We start from the raw sequence: 18474 nt of genomic DNA, 5'->3' as shown, positions 1-18474 counted from the left end.
GAGAGGAAACTAATTTCAGAGCACGGATGGATGCTTCTGTGAGTGGCAGAAGCAGTAAGCATGCCCTTAGAGACTGAGAAGAGACGCACAGAGATGTGGAAGGTGGAAGGAGCTGATTAGCAAACAGGCCAGGATCTTCTAAGTAGCAGTCTTTTAAGACGTTGAGAAGAAAGAAAAGATAACATTGGTTGTAAACATCTGGGCAAGATTAAAAGGCGATAAAATCAGAAGGAGGAAATTGGACTTAATGAGAGAAGCCATGGACCTTTCATTATTTATTAATATCTCATTTGATGAAGCAAAAACAGATTCATTTAAGGAACAATAAAGTATTATTTTTCATTATTAAAAAGTTAGGGTGAGGCAAGGGAATATATTTTATTATCTTAAGGTTTAAAAAATAGCTTTAATCCAATGCTTAAACTAAACATATATAAATAATCATATAGTTAAGTAAAAAGTAATATAAAACAGTGCAGTTTTGTAAAATACTTCTAAGTCTACTTTCCATTTATTTCATAAAAGTATGCAATAGCCAATAGGTGATTACAGAAGCTAGAATGAATGAATCCCAGAACATGTGGCATCATTCCTGCTTTGCACATATTAGAGAGACAGAGAGTGATAAGTACAAAATTAGTGGTAATGGAGCCATCTTAAAAGTTTTAGAGTGAGTCAGAAATTTCTCAACAGGTGGTCAAACCTGTTGACTTTTGACCTCCTAAACCCAAGTAAAAATGGAAAGAATCAACCCCATGAAGTTGTTATCTAATTCTCACATGCACAATGAGAATCAATATTTTACACTTTTAAAATTGTATCTGTTTGTACATACATACATACATATTTATGCATATATGCATGCATATTTATATGTGTGAAAGCATGTACGCATGCTTATACATGGGGGCATGAATATGTTCAAAAAACAGATATAGAAGTTGGTTCTCTCCTTACCATGTAGATTCCAAGGAGCAGCTGTAGTGGTATGAAGGAAAATGACTTGCAAACGGAGTGGCATTATTAGAAGGCGGGGTCTTGTTGGAGTAGGTATGATCTTGTTGGAGGAAGTGTGCCAGTATGGAGACCAACTTTGAGGTCTCATATGTGCTCAAGCCATGCCCAGTAGGTCAGTTCACTTCCTGTTACCTGAAGGAGGTAGAACTCTCAGTTCCTTCTCAAGCACGTATCTGCCTACATGCCACCATGTCTCATCATGATGATGGACTAAACCCCTGAAACTATAAACCACCCAATTACATGTTTTATTTTATAAGAGCTATCATGGTCTTTGTGTCTCTTCACAACAATAGAAATCTTAAAACAGAAGATGGTAGCAGGGACTTGGATATTGTTATGATAGGCCTGACCTTGTTTTTGGTTCAAAGAATTTGGACTTTAGGTTAAGAAAGCAGTGGAATGCTTTTAAGCAGTGCTTTATAGGTATATGAAGAGCAGCATAGAAGACAATGGTGCTGATAATGATTTGAACTGTTGGGGATGGCTGAAGAGGTTTCAGAGAAGAAGAATCTTAGGATGCCTACAGATTATTCTTGTGATATTTTGGTAAAAAAACCAGCTGCCTTTTTGCCCTAGTCTAAAGAATCTGCCAGAGGCTAAAGTTAAAAGTTTTAGATTAATTCTAGTGGCAGAGGAAATCTCTAAACAGCCTAGGATAGACTCTGTCATGTGGTTAGGAGTGGTAACTCCCATGAAGATTTATAATGTAAAGGAGAAAGTTGAGCAAGAAAATATACAAGATGTAGAACAATTTGAGGGGAAAGGAGCACCTGGAAAGGAGATAGGTGGAATGGAGTTAGTGGAATGGAGGAGCTTTGTGTTGCAAAGGATAAACAGATTAAAAAAATGGAATAAAGTGAGTGGTGACCTCAGGGCAAAATCACACCCAGCTAAGTTTCCAACTTGTGAAAAGGAATTAAAAAAAAAATTATAGCCAGGTGTGTTGGTGCATGCCTTTAATCACAACATCGGGAAAGCAGAGGCTGGTGGCTCTTAGCCTGGTCTATCAAAAAAGTTCAAGGATAGTTCAATTTAGGCAGGGAAGGTAACCATCCAAAAAGAAAACTTGTGAAGATGTGATTGAACAAGGGGGCCATGTTCTAGTCACAGCAAGCAGCAGAACTTGGCAGATTCAGCCATGTAGTTCTGATTTTAGATTTAAGGAAAGAAGAAAGGTATTATGGAATTTGTTTTCAAAATCAAGGAGAACCACCACCAAGGCCAGACAATTATTAGATGTGTTCCTGAACGGAGGCCTACAGAGGCCATTGTGTGAAGCTGTGAAGTTGAAGCCTGGGTTGCCTTGAAGATCCCAAAATGTTGGAGATGCCAGAATCTTGTGTGACTTGCCCAAAAAAGCTGATAACAGGGAGTGGAACCAGACCAAGAAAAGGATGTTGTAGTCAACAAAGCTGAAAGGAGCTGGAGACCTAGAGTGTTTTGACATTAGACATGAAAATGAATTGTTGGGAGTTTGCCCTGCTTATTTTTAGTCTTGCTTTAGACCAATATTTCATTGCTATCTTCCCTTTCCTACATTTTAGGATGATAATGTATATTCTGTGCCACTATATATTGCTTGGAAGTATGTGATTTTTGTTTTTTGTTTGATAGGGTATTTCAGTTAAAAGAATGCATGAATCTCAGAAGAGACTTTGAACATTGGACTTTTAGCCAGTTTTGAGACTGTTAAAGTCTATAGGACTTTTGAAGTTGGATTAAATACATAATTGCTTTATGATATAACTACAAGCTTTTGGAGACCTAAAAATGAAATGTGGTGGTTTAAGTGTATAGGGACCCGGGGATTGGCACTATTAAGAGGTGGGGCCTTAGTGGAGTAGGTGTGGCCTTACTAGAGAAAGTGTGTCACTGTGTTGGTGGGCTTTGAGGTTTTACATGTGATTGAACCATGCTTGGTGAGTCAATTTACATCCTGTTGCCTGTAAGATATCGTACTCTCAGCTCCTTCACCAGCACCATGTCTGCCTGCAGGCCACCATGTCCTATCATGAAGATAATGGAATAAACCTCTGAAACTATAGAAAACCCAATTAAATGTTTTCCTTTGTAAGAGTTGCCATGGTCATGGTGTCTCTTCACAGTAATAGAAACCCTAACTAAGACAGAAGATAGTTCTAACTGCTGAAGCCTTTTGCTAGCCCAGGAAATATGGTATCAAACAATACGAATCCTTAACAATTAATTTCCACAAAAATGAGTTTTAGGATTTAAATCATGTTTGATCCCCACCTCCTAATTATCTTTACTCCTTTTTTCCCACTACCACTAAACACATTTGTCAAATGATTACCAAAAAAGCAAGAATTTTCTCATCTGTTTTAAAAGCAATTGCCTGATATATGCAATTGGCTTTAACATTTTGCTATGTTTTATGCCTAGTACTATTCTCAGAAACACTTCCCTAAATTATATTTACATCACCTACCCAGTCCTGTTTCTACTTGCTTTAACATACAACTTCCTCACAATAAGGGGTCATACCATTTCCCATCATATCACTTTTACGCATGTTCAGTTACATATATTCATCAAACACTGCAGAATCTGAACAAAGTCTGCATATTCATATACATATCAATAATTATAGTCAAATGAGCATTTTATAGTTGCCTTTGTGGCTAAACAAATACATATCATTTATAACAAATATAGTCAGTCACTTTTTGGTAGGATCCCAGTTTTGATTAATGAACTAAAATTATCATGTGTAGATCTATATAAATTGATATCAAGAAGGAAACTTCATATGTTGACAGAATAAAAAGGATAAAAGGCAAAGAGAAATTTTCAAACTCTCTTTCTGCTACTTCTACAAATAGTGGTCAGGTTCCAACATTCATTGATTCGCTGACATTTGGCCAAGCAATTTAACTCCATTAAATACAATTTCCTCATTCATCAGACTGGAGATAACTGCTTTGCTTTTTCTTTATGACAAATACATTAAATTAAAAAAATACATAAGCTTTAAATATTATAAAGCAAATTTAAAATAGCATGATGATTATCATTTTAAAAAGAATGTGTTATCTGCTTTCAAATTGCTTTCTCATAGGCATCAGTTCAGCCTCCTAAATTACAAAGTATTAGGAAGTTATAAAAAATTACCTGTTAATGGCTCTGGTGTGTTTTCTTGGCATTTTGTAAGGATTTTCATCTTCATTGTGGCTTTTGAAGCATAATGACTTAGATGCTAATAGTCCAAAGATCTTCCCAGAACTTTTGCTTTGATTTTGTTTTGATAGCTTCTAATTAAGCACAGGTTCAAATTCACAGTTTTTATTTCTTAGCTACTGAAGCTTGCAGAGATCTTGCAGCTGGTGACTTTTGCTGGCTCTTAAACTCATAACTCTACATCATAATTTCTAGTTCCCAAAAGGCATATCATTTACCTGCTCCATAGCCCAACCTACAGTTGCTTTGCCATCTTATTATTCTCTGTGCAGAACCCTAGCCTATGACAGAGAAGTATAATCCAACTCGTATAAAAAGAATGTTTCTAATGTTTCTGATTTTAACTAATGTAACTTCTTTACAAATAAATTATGCTTGCTTGTTCTATGGTGCCTCCAAAGTAGGTAAATGAAAGTCTCTCTGTTTCAATTTTGTTTAAAAACATTTCTGATGGGAGTTTTAACTTGAGGCCCAAGCTATGAGAGCGAGTCTATGCCCAACACTGCCTGAATGGTCAGGAATCAGAAGCTGGATGTCCCAGAGATCTAGAGTAGAACCAACACTACTGACAATAAAACCATAAAAAAAGTCAATGAAATGATTCATAATGATATTTTGCTTTATTCTTAGATTGGTACCTAGCCCAATCACCATCAGAGAGTCTTCCTCTGCCAACTCATGGAAGCAGATACAGATGCAGGCTATAGGGCCAAACATTAGGTGAAGCTTGGAGAACCCAGCAGAAGACAAGAGGAAGGATGTAGGATCTAGAGGATTCAAAGACACCACAGGAACATTGTCCACAACATCAGTGAGACAGGGTTCAAAGGGGTTCACAGAGATTGAAACAGCAACTGCTGAGCCTACATGGGTCTGCACTAGGTCCTCTCCTCACAGGCTATGACTGTTTAGCTTGGGGGTTTTGTGGGACTTGTAACAGTGGTAGTGGGGATGTCACTGATTATTTTGCCTGCTCTTGAGACTCTCATCCTCTTACTGGGTTCCCTCATCCAGACTTGATATGAGATTTTGTATCTAGTCTTATGACTCTGTTTGATTGTTAACCCTGGAAGGCCTGCTCTTTTCTGAATGCAAACTAAAGAAGAGTGGATCTGGAGGAGAGGAAAGGTGATGGGAGAAACCGAGAAGAGTGGAGAGACAAAAGGCTGCGGTTGAGATGTAATATATGAAATATCATTGACAGGTCTGGAGAAGAATGCTCATATGGAAACAGAATGGCTGAGGCTTCCAGTATTGCTTTGAGGGTTTTTAAAGTTTTAGTGGTTTAAAATTTGAATTTGGACATTCCTATCTTTATACTACCATGACAGGCTCCAGTTTACTCTTCTCACTATTTCTTTAGTTACTCGAAGATCATCATGTAGGATGCTTTCCATTTTTGTACTTTTGACTGAGCATATGGCTGTTTCTAGAACAACCAAATGGCACATTCATTTCACTAGGTACACAGCACTGCCATGGCTTTGGTGTTAAATACTAACTGTACATGCAAATGCATATGTTCAAATAGCAATACCTTAAAACCAATCACTACAAAGCTACTGGTGGCCAAATAGGTAAATTTAAATTTATAAATGCTTCTGGGATTAAAGAAGGATTCATTGACATATTATCGAAACAAACTCTTTGCCTCATAGTTTCTCTGGCCTTGATTATAATTCACACCCCTTGTCATGCACAGATCCATGCCAGTTTCTATATAGGACTTATTGCCTTGGTTTACACCATGAAAACTACTTTGTGTAACAGGTTCTGCTTATGGTCCCAAAGCTCTCAGTTGGGTTTATCATATGCATAGCATTTTTTATTCTTAATTTTATTTCACAAAATCCTATGGCAAAAAGTGAGGCAAATCACTCATTTCATTTCAAAAGTTTATATGCAACCTTTTTTTTTTCCCTTGAGGGAGTCCAAGACAGAAGAATTGAGCCTCTTATATACTAGTAGAGAAGAGTAAGTTTTGTATGCATAGTTACTTGAACTCTGTGTATGGGATAGCAATGTTTATTAGTATCAGAAAAACCTATTTTTTTTTTTTTTGCATTATGATGCTACCTGATTCTAGTAATGTAATCATGGACTAGTCAGAAAAACACGCAGGTATTATGTTGCAAATGAGAATGAATGAATGAAAAGTACTTCCTAAGGTTACTGTTAGGATCAAATATATGTGTATTTAAATACATAATGCATATATGCATGTATACATGTATGAATATTGGTTTCTAACTTGTATATATAAACATTTGTTTATACTGGAAGAGTGTATAACTAGTGTGATGGTAATTTTTGAGCTCCTATGACACACACATGTTTATATTTTGTTTGTGCTTTAACAAATACATCTTGCCTGAAGACTGGAGTGGGAAGCTAGCCACACTTGTTAGCCATATAGGCTAGACAGTAGAGGAAAACACCTTTATTCCTAGCACTCTGGAGACAGAGGCAGAGGGATCTCTGTGAGTTCAAGGTCACCCTGGCCTACAGGAAATTGAATCAGTCTAAAAGAGAAACCTTTCACCTTTAAATCCCAGCACTAGGGAGGTGGAGAGAGGAATGTGAGGCAGAGGGGTGGAGCCCAGGGTGGCACACCCAACTTTTGGGGCATGAACCCATGACTCTGAGATTAAGAGTCTCATGCAGAAACTTCTGCCTACATCAGGGCATTCAGTCTGAGGACTTTTGGGGACAGGATACCCCATTCGGTCTGAGGATTTTGTAGAAGTAAGAACTAGTGGCTGGCTTCTCTGTTTCTTTGGTCTTTCGGTTTTCATTCCCTAATATCTGACTCCGGGTTTCTATTAAGTCCAATTAGAAATTGATAGCTGGGCAGTGGTGGCACACACCTTTAATCCCAGCACTCAGGAGGCAGAGGTGAGTGGATCTCTGTGAGTTTGAGGGCAGCCTGGTCTACAAGAGCTAGTTCCAGGACAGGCTCCAAAGCTACAGAGAAACCCTGTCTCAAAAAAAAAGAAAGAAAGAAAGAAAGAAAGAAAGAAAGAAAGAAAGAAAGAAAGAAAAGGAAGGAAGGAAGGAAGGAAGGAAGAAAGAAAGAAAGAAAGAAAGAAAGAAAGAAAGAAAGAAAGAAAGAAAGAAAGAAAGAAAGAAATTGCACAACAGTAATCCAGGAATCAGGAATATTAAAGATGATGTGTTTCACATTTCATTGCAAACACTCAAATGATTCACTGCCAGTGGATGACAAGTGAAATCTTGCCTCAGCCTCAATGCTCTGTGAGTATGAAAGTGTGGACACAATATCCAGAGTTCGAAAATGATTTAGAGAACTTTTGAAAGTGGAGCTGAGACTGGCTTCAAATGAAGTAATTTTTAAAATGCTTTTAATGCTTCAGCTCTATGAATGGATAGAGAGGTTTTCAGAGTCAAGAGTGGCTTCCAGACAAAGCAATAGACTCCTTTGCTTTTGCCTTTGAGTCCAACTGTAAGCAAGATTGGCTAGCTGTACAGACACAAGAGAGAGATACATTCTGATCAGGTAAAGAATATGTCATTTTCAAAATATTACTTTGAGGAAAACTTCAAACTTTCTGGGCCTCACTCATCATCTGGCAAACAGCTTAAGTGTGTTGTCTGAAAGTGCTATTTTAAGTGTGTGTGGGGGAAACGCAAAAACCAGAGCTGCCCCAGCACCGTGTCTGGTAATACAAGTCATTCACTTCCTTTCATCAAAGCCAAGTCTTGATAAGATGCACAGAGTGCAGAGAATGTCCTTTTCTTGTTCTATCAAGGTCTGTCACTGAATAATATATATATATCTTGGTCGTAGATGCAGGTGCCATAATAGCAGCACCTCAACAGCACACAAGAAGCCAGCTAATCTGTTCCCAAGATGCCAGGAGTGACATTTCCATTCTCCATACTCCCCAGCTTTGCCTTCCCAGTGAATAACAGGTTATCATTAGGATGTCAGCATTTTTGAAGATATAACAAAAACTTTAGAATCACTGAAATCAACAGTAAGCACGTTCTAAAATCCAACTGACATCACAAATGTACAGAATCAAAATAGAAAAAGAAAAATGTGAAAGAGATAAAGAGCCATTTGGCTCATTAAACAGAGAGGTAGTTAATAGAAGAATGAATTGAGCTAAGAGTTAATGCAACACATACTTCTATAGACTACATACATGCACATACGGACTAATATCACATATGTGTATATTGTAGGGATATAGCCCCACCTATTACTATAGTATATACACACATAGCACTCACATGCATGTGCTACATGTACACATGATTATGTACAAAAATGCACACATATATTTATCCTTACATACTACAGATATTCACATACACTACAAACACATAACTTCAAAAACAGACATGTACATCTGCTTATAAACATATGCATATAAACAGACATGCCAAGTGTGTTCACACAAAACATATAGGTTCTATCATCTCTCCATAAATATACCACACATATACATAACAACTAAACAAATATGCATCACAAACATACAAACACATGCCTATACTCACATACACCAAAACATTTGCATATAACACACACATATTGATGTACTCAGTCAAGTACCTAATTGAGGAATTAGTGTTAGGAAAGCCTGATATTTGCAATCATCCATAACCCAACAACAAGTAAGTAGTGTTCAAAAGACAATACTTTAATCCTTTCTCAAAACTCAATGTAATTATAATTTAAGAGTGAAAATATAAGCCAAAAATCCTATTTTTTTATAATTTAAATTTATTTTGTGTCCAAATTCCTTTTCTTTTTTCTATGAGGACTTACTAACAATTAATTTTCAAGAAATTGTACCAGAAGCCTGTTTATAAAATTGAATTGGCTTATTAAGCCTACCTATATTATAAATAGCAATAGGTAAAAAACATTGAAATTATAGAAAACGCATACTTTCTCCTCTTTAACATGAGAGAAAGTAGAGAGGGACAGAAAGACCATAAGCCTCATTCTTACATACATGCTTTTCAAATGGCAACACAGAGACTTTTGGTAGGATACCTTACAGTCACCAGCCTCGAAATCCCTGTCATGCTGATGCTATGCAGAGGAAAATCCACACTTGAAATATCATTTAAATTTCAAAGTTGACTTTTATTCTTAGTAGCTGACCTTCTCTTGTTTTAATAAGAAACTTGAGAAGAATTTTGTCATTGTTGAAAGCAGGCTGTGCCCTTTTCTTTTTCTCCATAGTGTACAGACTGTGGCTTCTTGGGAAGTGGCTTGTCATTGAGACACTCCTTACACAAGCAGTTTTTGACTCTATTGTGAGTGGAAATGCAGTAAGATGACTCTATTCCTTGGCGGATATGTGAGAGACATCATCTGGTCAGCACCACCCAGAAGGCACAGGCTGGTGAAGGTTGACACCCTGTAAATGTGTCAGAGTACATCGAGACAGTAGGGGCATATTTGTGTATTAAAAAGATATCAGGAAAATAAGACCTGGGAGCATACAGAGGAAATCCTCAGCATCCTCACCTGAACCCCATAAGAAGGAGGATTACTAACACTGATGGGACCCAGAGACACTTCATCTGTCCACTCAGAGTGTGCATCACGGGACCAACAGAGAACTACTCAAGCTCTGTGCCTACTTCTGACAAGGAGTACTAAAATTGTCTCTTGGTCTACGCATTTGTCTGTGTGGATGTTGAATTGTCCTTTACCAATATAGTCTCCATGGTCTATCACAGGCTTCTACAGCCATGCTTGACCCTCAGGATTGGCTCAGCTCTCATCCTGTAGTTTGACTCTGCAACAGGGTCAATTAACAGGTCTCCACCTCATCCCAGGCTATTTTTATATTGCTCTTATTTCCCCAATTTCTACCTACCAGGCATCTTTGAAACTCCTTGAACTCTGCTGTAGTCTCTTTGCTTAATAGGCTACGTTAAATATTTTATATGACTATCAATGCAAAATCTACCTTTCTCCGAAACAATCTAAATATGCTCTTTCTAATTCTGTCAGCCATCCAGCACTAGAGCCCAAGACTCCTGTATTAATCCCTTTCCTTATGCTCACAAAATCCAAAATCTTGTTTTTAATATTAATTTTACTTTGTTCTTGAGAATTTGATACATATATGAAACAAAACATGATCATATCCACCTTCCAAGCACTCCACATGTTACATCCCTCCAACTTTGTGTCCTGCTTCTGATTGTCGTTGTTTGCTTTTGATAACTAAATCCAATTAATATGAGATGTGTGTCATGCCTAAGAACATGAGAAGCCTCCTGGTGCTCTCATTAAAAAAATAAAAATTGAAAAATATTCTCTCTTTCCCAGCTGTAATCAGTTGTAAATAGCTCCTTAGTAAGAGATAGGGTCTGAAGAGACACTCCCCTAGCTATGATAAAAATTTGTCTGGAGTGATTGCCTGCAATTCTTTTGCATGAAAACATAACCAGTGTGAATTCATGTGTGCAATAGCCAAGTAATGTCCAGAACCTAGCATTCCACAGCATTGTTCCCTATCTACAGACTCTAACATTCTGTCTGCCTTGTCTTTCTTGATGTTTCCTGAGCCTTGATTGTAGTGGTGACTCCGGTAAAGGAGTTTAGAGAAGTCTACCACTTAGGGCTCAGCATTCAGTCTCCTTTCCTCAGCATTTTAACCAGTTAAGCATCTCAGCATTGACTACTTCGCATTACAAAAAGAAGTTTCTCCAACCAAGGATGAGAGGATCTGAGGTGTACAGGTACATATGAGAAGGTAATTTGACAGCATGCTCCCTGAGCCAAATAAGAACAGCGGGTTCTACTGGAGGATTTATGACCACACTACTCATGGGCTTCTTTCTGACCAGGACCACAATTTTGGGAATGACGTTCTCTTCTGAGGAACAGAAAACAAATATAATCAGAAAGCTGTTATCCCATAGAAGTTATGCCACTACTGCAGCAATGGGCACATCTTACCCAGAAAGTCACTGTGGCAGAATACAGGGTCTAACTCCAAGTAAAACCATTGATACACTTTCTTCCTAGCAGCCTACATGACATCTTCTCTTTTTTAGAAAACTAGCCATTTGTGAAGTTTCCTGTTTAGATTTTTGATTGCTTTTGTTTGTTTATTTGTTTGTTTTATTTTATTCAATGCCCCCTATACAAAATAGGTGTATTTTCAGCAATAAGGTTTTGCAGTCTAGATATGGTGTATAACCAAGGGGAAAGGCAATAGTCTTTGTTGTTTTGGAGACTTCTGAGGTCACCCCTAACTAATAGCTCTAATGGCTTGCACCCTGGTTTTTATCAAATAACCTTAGGAACACTGTTTATCAATGTGCAGTAATTATGTTCAAATGCTTTATATTTTTGCGTTATAGTTTGGAATTAACTTGCTAACTAGGAGATTTCAATAGTGAATTTTCATGTATCCTTAGTCGTAAATAACCCATCCCACCACTGCATTATCTCTCCCATCTTCTCACAATCTTATTCTCACTTAATTATTCAATGCCTAGTATCCACCTGCCACTATTCTTTCATATCACATGTATTATATTATCCCATCAACAGTATTTTTAATTAAGATGAGAGATGTTTTAGACTTCCATATAGCTTTTCATAACTCTTTTTTGGGTTAGTGTAGCTTGTGTGTGTGCAAATGTATACACACACATGTACATCCCTGCACTGAATGCCTGTCTGAACCTTGCTCCCTCCCCTGGGAGAAATGCTTCTACCTACATAACAAATGCCATGGGTAAGACTGCCAACCATCCTGTCATAGGTAGTTGGCTAAGCATAATTTTCTTCTCACTGAGTGGGCCTTAAGTTCAAATAGAGGGCTATTGGCTACCACCATGAAATATGTGCCTCTAATGGACCTTTAGGAGTAGCATCTTGTTGTGTTGGTCATTGTTGTGTATCATGGGTTCCGCAGTTGGGAATAACTAGTGTTTTACTTCCTCCATTGGAGCTTTCCTAGCGTTTTTCAGTTCTATGAAAGCTAGGCCTCAGGGAGGCTTTCAGCTTCAAGCTATGTGGTCTGTTCTGTAGTAGGGCCTTACCATCATCTTCTAGAATACAACCAAGTGCAAAAGTTACGACTTATATTGATTTGGAGTAGTCTCTTGGACTTCTTTGACCAACAACTCAACAGAAGGCTCATTATACATATATATTCCTGGAGGTTATTTTTATTCTTATAGCTATTGTGGGGAGGATATGTGTGTGTACATATATGTGTATGTATATGCATATATTATATACTACCTATAATTATACATGCTTATATGTTTGCACTAAATGTAGGTAAATATATACTAATATACAATAATACATTTTTACATTTTTCTGGCAGTCTTGTGTTATCATTCCCCTCTCCCACTGCCTTCTTCTATACTATCCTCCTTCCCACTTCCCTATTCAAACCTTTCCATATTCTCCCTTCATATAACCTTTACCCTGTTACTCCTTTCTCTAAAGCCACACCCCCTTCCTCTTTTTTTTTTCATTTTTCTTTCTTCTTTGAGTGGAACTTTTCACAGTGTTCAGGAGAAGATGAAGTTGGAGTAGGGTCAAGATGTCATTTTGCTCTATGGAACTGGTATTTAGGGTCCAAGTCTATGCCTCAGTCTTATTCCCAGTGTCAGATACTGCATCGGACATACAGGGCTTCCTGTCTAGTTCTGTAAATTATAGGATGATACTCCAGTCTTGCCCTATGTATGAACTCCTCCCATTCCAGGGCCTACAGTTTCGCTATTGGCTGCAGAAAGTTGATGGACTCAATTCCACCTGTAGACTTTATCCTGGAACTGATGAAGGTCCCTCACAAAGTCTGGAATATTGCCAATGCTAGTATCTTGTTTTACTATTATAGTTTCTTCCTTGGCTTCATATTGCTACTCCAAAATCCACACTTTTTGGAAAAGAGTCAAATCTCATTTGTCTTCTAAATGTCCATGCTGTTGTTAAAAATCTTCTGTTGTCAAATTGATATCATTTATAAGAAGTCTGTGGCTATGATCTCAAGTTAATACTTAGGTAATGAACCCAAAATTTGGAACACCTTTGAATCAACTGAGGATTTGTTAAAACAAAAATAGCGATGCCTTTCTTCTTTCCTGGCATATTGATTTCCTGGATCTGGGAAATAAGCACTGCGGTGGGATTTTATTTTATTTTTTAATCCAGAAAGTTTTATAAAGCAGTCAAACCTAAGAACACTGACTTAGACGACAGATTTACAGACTTTTGGGTAACTCCCCAAATACTCTTCGAGCTCTTCCCTCAATCAGTTCATAAATGATGATTTCTTGCAAATCTCCTTTCTATCTCCACCCATAAAACCTCAGAAAAAATAGAAGAGTTTCTTCTACCTCATGATTTTTCATATAACTTTAGACATATCTACAGTGGGGGAATGTTCTAGGAAGGATATTCATCTTGATTATGCTAATCCCGTTCAGCAAGAAATGGGAAGTTGAGATCATCCCTCTGGATCAAGAGAGATATGTTTATCATTGCCACAAAACTGCTCAGGGTAATCTGAATACATCCTTTAGGCTTGTAAAAATTCATGAAAAGACACGGCATTTCCCAGTGGATCGGCCCATAACTGTGTAGAATACTAAAGAGTAAGACCAAAATAAGAAAACATTTCAAATGGCATTGTTTCCAAAATTTCAAAAGAAGTCTATATAAATGTACCACTTTAGCACTAATCGTTATTGGCTGTTCACAGAAAATATATTTAGTTATAGATCTTCAGTGAGATTTAAAATAAATGATCATTGTAGATACATTGTAAAACACTTTGCCATATCTTTCAAGGTAAATAAGGAAAGTGATTGTGAATTATTGTTTTCTATTGGAGATTTGTGAGGTAAATGAATATATTGAGATTCATTTTCCATGACCTAAATAGTAGATTAAAGATTTAACTATTTCTCAGTTCTAAAATTGGTTTTAAATCCTGAACTTTTTAAATATTAGAACTTTTCTTTAGTGATGTAATCAACTACATGTAAGAGATTGGGGATATATTTTTCTCTTTTACTGAGTTTTAATTAACAACCTTTAGAGATACATTTAAATGTCTAATAGTAAAATATACTATTAATAATATTATTAATAATAACACAAACAAAATCACAATATTTTTGTCAGGAAAATGCCAAAATAAGTTAGGGATTGTAACAATATCTTCTAAAGCTCACATTGTTACTCACATTTGAAGTTAAAAAAATACCATTAGAATGATTGTATGGCTTGCCTAATTTACACAGAGAATAAGGAATGAAAGCGAAGATTTTAATCATAGCAGAATATTTTCAGAATCTCTATTAGATATAATACAACAAAAAGTTCCTTGACATTGAAGTTTGGAATCCAGTGTGATATGTTATCAGACATTTCATAACATTAATGCATATTGATTTGATTTCATTTGCATCACTCATGTGCATAAGTTGGCTTAAAAATAAACAGAGCGTAACTTTTAAACAGGACACATCAATATGGTTCTCAAATACTAGAGACTTCATTTCAGTTAACCATTGGGACACAAATTTAATAAAAACTTTAAAAAATATATGAACCTACATTTTCCAAATGTGTAGCATTTATGGCCATGTTGAGAACTTTAAGCATCACATGCTTACTATTCCCTGCTATTATCTGAGAATCACAATAGATCAAATATATCAACTCGTATCTGTCTCTATTCAGGTACTACAATCATACTCTTCAATAATCCTATGGCTTTTCTAGTAGTTTCTTTCACATAGTGGTATGCATTTTGGTGATCTAAGTAAGACAATGCCTACATATCAGCATGATCTTTCATAGCTTATTATTATTCTACAATTGCAGAAAGAAATTAACATTCTTCTTAGGTGGAATTTTAATAAGCCAACTGTCTATATATTCAAACAAGAGTTATCCTTCAAAAACCACACTATATTCTCAATAGAGCTTGAAAAATTGTATCATGAGTATAGATACACAGACATGAATGACAAGGATAAAAACTGCATGAAACTCAGAAACAATGCTGGGCAAGGAGATGATAGGGGAAAATGAAGCACATATACTTGTTATGAGTACACAACACTGACCAGGTAGCCTTTTAAAGATAAAGTGAAAGAAGATGTAACTATTATAGCTAAACATAAGCAAACAGAGAACTAGTGAGACATTATGTCATAGTCATTTGCAGCAGAGGTTAATTGCTACACTAAATATATGGCTTCATTTTATTTATTATGATAATTCTTTGAGGTAGATCTTATCATCTTCAACCCTAGGACAGGAAAGTCAAGTTTTAAAAAAGTTAAGTGGTACTTTGAAGGTCATACAGCCTTGTAGCTACAACTGACTCCGAAACTGTCACACGGTCTCTGACATTCCACACTAAGATTACTTTTTGACTTTATGCCTGACTCTACATGGGCTTTCTGAGCAGCAGAGGAATCAGGATATCTTTTCCTCGAGTCTCATGTTTTCCATAACTGTAAAGTGTGAATGTCCTACCTCCTGCTGCTAAAAAATAAATTCAGCAAGTGACAAGGCAATTTTACTCAAACTCTTTATTTCAGAGTTGTTTGTGATAATTTTGCTTTTTAAACTGTTTCCAATTAGAAAAGTAATTTCATAGTATTAGTGTAGTTCCATTCCTACAAAAGAAGAATAGCTCAACATTTTTAAAAAGTCATGTAGAAAGCAACATTTCTCTACTCTTAACACTTCGTGCTCTCTCTCTCTCTCTCTCTCTCTCTCTCTCTCTCTCTCTCTCTCTCTCTGTCTCTCTATCTTTCTCTTTCTCCCCACAAGTTCAAGGTCATCTTGCATAGATAGAAAGTTGTAGGCAAAATTTGGGCCACATAAGAACCTATCTTAATAAAAAAAATAAACTAATAGATAAGTAAATAAAGATTCTAAAGAAATACTTCAATAAAATCCAGTAAATCACATGGGAAGATTTTTGAAATGTAAATTATCAATAAAATAATTATTTTCTTTATATATATCATAAAGTTTTCAGGCCAAAATGGTAACTCAGTAGATAAAGATGCCTGTATGCAAGGCTGATGACCTGATTTGGATCCCAAGATCAAGGCTGAAAGGAAAGAAATAATTTCTTCAAGTTGTTTACTGACCTTTTCCTGTGTACCAGAATGCACATATCTTCTTCTCCCCCCCACACAAATAAGAAATAAATACAATAAAAATATTAATTTTTTTCCTAAACCCAGTTTTCAAGTACTGCCACTTAAAAAATACTGTTTAATATAGAGCACAAACTTCGCCAACCCAGAGAAAACTGAGAATTATTTACAATGAACTTTGACAAATAGAAAAACTACATTAATTTTACAGTCCTGAATTACCAACATACACAGTTAATTTTTTGATTGCTTTCAAGCCGTAACACCTGGCTCCATACCTTCTCCTGACAGTGGCTGCAAAGACTGGAGGCCCTGCAGGGTCTTAAAGCTGGCGACTCTGCCATCACGTCATCTTGCAGACTTCGACTCCATTCTCTAGCTTTTAAGGAAAACTATTGTCAGGTTCATGTTTTAAAGAGTCAGGCAAGTATCTAACCACAAAATCAGTACTAGCCCAAAAAAATAAGAAAATAGGGGTTCTAATATTCGCTCAGGAGATTGTTTGGTTGGAAGCGTCACCTCAGCTCCCTAACATCTTTATCCAAAAAAAGTCTGGAATGTTTAGGGGCTTCACCCCAGCTCCTAGCATCCATTTTGGAATGTTGCGTGGAAAGTTCCATTTCAAGCCCCTTCCAGAAAGCCCGCCAAAGGTGTCCCCTCTCCAGGGAGGGTCAAGACCATTCCCACAGACTATTTAAACTGTCTCCCCCCTCCCTCCGAGAATAAACACGTGATCTTTCCAGTTCTCCTTTTCCCTCTCTGTGGTTTCCTGGTCCTCCTGGGTGGGGGGTCCTTGAAGGGCCCCCCCGGGAGCACTGGCATCCATTAATCTTGGACCTTTTTAAAAATTCGTTTTGATTTGGTCTGATTTGAATTATTGTGTAGGCAGAGAGGCTCTTCGGGGTGGAAAATATTTACAAAAATGTACCTAATGAATTCACCTGTGCCTTAGTTTCTGCGTGTGACTAGAGAAGGCTTGAATTGAACCTGAGGCTTTCAAACAACCAAGGGTTTGCTGAAGTCAGGCACCGGACCCAGAGCTCTGTTTTACTAGACTTGAGGAAGGGAACAGGAATTCCTGTCTCTGACAAGCTCCCAACGGATGTTCTAGGTTGGCGTGGGGCCACTGTCTGGGAACCACTGATTAGGATGAAACAGAAGTTCATAACTGTATTGAGCATTTTAACATCTTATAAGTAGAGATTTCAAAGTAACTTCCCAATGTGTCCTACTCTATCATAACTACTAATGACATCTTTGTTTCTCCACTGCATGAGTATTAGAATAAACATCTACTTCTATCATTAGAGAACAAAGAAACCCAGAGATAGGCAGATAATTTTCTGTAGAAGAATAAGCCCAGAGCATAACCTACTGCCTATTGCCTACAGATTTTACTATTGTTTTGTTTATTACTTTGTTGTTCACAGTAATCAAAACAGAAACATCAAAATTAAACAACTTCTCCCCAGAGATTACTGATGAAGAAAAATATTCAGACTTAGCTCAAGTCCTTTTCTCGGACCACAAAATTATCCTTTAGCTCAATCTCATGTTAGAAATGAGCCTGATATTGTATCTTATAGAGAAGTATTTTAGAATCATTTTAGCATCTGTATCTGCTCTAGACATGAATAGATTCAAATCTGAATCATCACAACAATCTCAAGGTGCAATTTTTCTGGGTAATAGTGTGAACAGAATGATACCAACCGTCAGAATAATTATGATCATAGCCCCACACAGCAGTTTGAATGTGTATCTGATGTGTCAGCTTTGAAGGGAATTCTGGGTGTATTTATCAGTTTTATAATGCTTTTTTTTCCTTTCAAAGAGACAAGTTCAACAAGAGCTCTTTAGCAGTCATGAGGCTGGGACAAGGTTATATAGTAGCAGGATATCTCGGGTGCTCTCCTGTCAACTAGCTCTCCCTGCAATTCTTAGCTAACAATTGTCAGCAAAGAGCCAGAGGAAGAATCCAAGGGCAGACATGCATAAAAGGGTCATTCTCTCTCAATATCTATAGGATGCAAGATATTCCCATCATTTTTTTTCTATTGATAGCCATACATAAGACTTTCTATATGTGTAGATCGGAAGGAA

Source organism: Chionomys nivalis, chromosome 16 (genome assembly GCF_950005125.1).
Source record: "Chionomys nivalis chromosome 16, mChiNiv1.1, whole genome shotgun sequence".
NCBI classification, from domain to species: domain Eukaryota; kingdom Metazoa; phylum Chordata; class Mammalia; order Rodentia; family Cricetidae; genus Chionomys; species Chionomys nivalis.
This window is presented reverse-complemented; position numbering follows the sequence as displayed.